The 1406-nt window shown below is 45.3% G+C and overlaps 1 protein-coding gene across 1 annotated transcript in view; it reads right to left on the bottom strand.

Annotated features, from left to right (window-relative positions):
* The window catches only part of LOC109971040 (unconventional myosin-XVIIIa-like), a 233547-nt gene that overhangs the window by 7477 nt on the left and 224664 nt on the right, over positions 1 to 1406 (bottom strand).

The raw sequence follows: 1406 nt of genomic DNA, 5'->3' as shown, positions 1-1406 counted from the left end.
ACTTTTAATTATTCCTTGTGTGGTGATGAAAAAAATGATGATATTCAGGCTCTCTGGGACGGCTTTATCCAGAGGATGGAGACGTCTGAGGGGAAAGTGAGAAAACCGTATGTTGGGCCTGAGGGCATGGCAGCTCTGGTCCATTTCCCAGGGGACCTTGACAGCTTGTACATGCTGTCTGAAAACTCTGCTCCGCACATCACTTTGTTAGTGAAACATGGAGCTGAGGCAAAAATAATCTGTGCCCCATGTTGCATAGCTGTGTCAATGCTACTGACTGGACCCGCACACAGAATGGACAGTTGTATTTTTCTCCTTCGACACAAGGCTATGCTATTGAGCACAACTCACAGCTCACATTAACACTGGAGAAGTGTTTACTGCACAGAAATCATAACAGAGAAAACATTAACCATCCACTGACACAAACATTGTTGGACAGTTTGCCTTCATCTCTTTGGTTTGCTGGTTCCACGGACGTGGGAGTACTCACAATGGACCAAGTCATGATCACTTTGCGTAAGGGGGCTGTGCCCGTGTATCGAGCCCAGTACCCACTCACACAGCAGCAAGTCAGTGGTATTGAGAAAACCATTCATGGACTTTTGGAAGCTGGAGTTCTGACTCCCACTCCTTCTCCTTGGAACACGCCCATACATCCTGTTCCAAAGCCAGGAAAACCTGATTACAGGATGGTTCATGATCTCAGAGCTGTAAATAAACCCAACGAATTATGCCACGCCAAATCCATACACCATGTTGAATGCAATAAGCTCTGAACACAAGTTTTTCACATGCATTGATCTTGCAAATGCTTTCTTCTCTGTGCCCCTCCACAGAGACTCACAGAACATTTTTGCCTTCGTGTCCATCCATTTTTAATCACATTCTGTGGCAAAACTTGAAAAATCTCACTCTCCCAGCTGGAGTCTGTCTTCTTCAGTATGTGGATGATTTGTTGTTAGCTGCTCCTAACTCAGAAACCATAATGACTGCCACAGACACATTGTTGACTCATTTGGCACAGGGAGGCTTCAAGGTCTCTAAGGATAAGCTGCAGATAGGAAGGCCTAGAGTTGCTTTTCTGGGCCAAGTGGCGTCAGCATCAGGCCTGCACATAGCTGAGACACAGAAGTCAGACATTCTCTGTCATTCTAAGCCCACCACAGTCAGAGAAATGATGAAATTTTTGGGACTGATTAATTTCAGTAAGAACCTTGTACCTGACTTTGCCAACTTGGTGGCACCTCTCCGTGCAATGTTGACAGAAGCAGGTTACAAGAATTATGGTTCTGCTCTGGTGTGGAACACACAAGCAGAAAAGGCTTTTGTGGACATCAAACAAGCTTTGTCACACGCATGTAGTTTACATGCACCTGACTATTCTCAAGCTTTCCACTTGGATG

Source organism: Monopterus albus, unplaced genomic scaffold, assembly GCF_001952655.1.
Source record: "Monopterus albus unplaced genomic scaffold, M_albus_1.0 scaffold214.1, whole genome shotgun sequence".
NCBI classification, from domain to species: domain Eukaryota; kingdom Metazoa; phylum Chordata; class Actinopteri; order Synbranchiformes; family Synbranchidae; genus Monopterus; species Monopterus albus.
The sequence above is the reverse complement of the archived record's forward strand: the minus strand, read 5'-3'. Positions and strand labels throughout refer to the sequence as shown.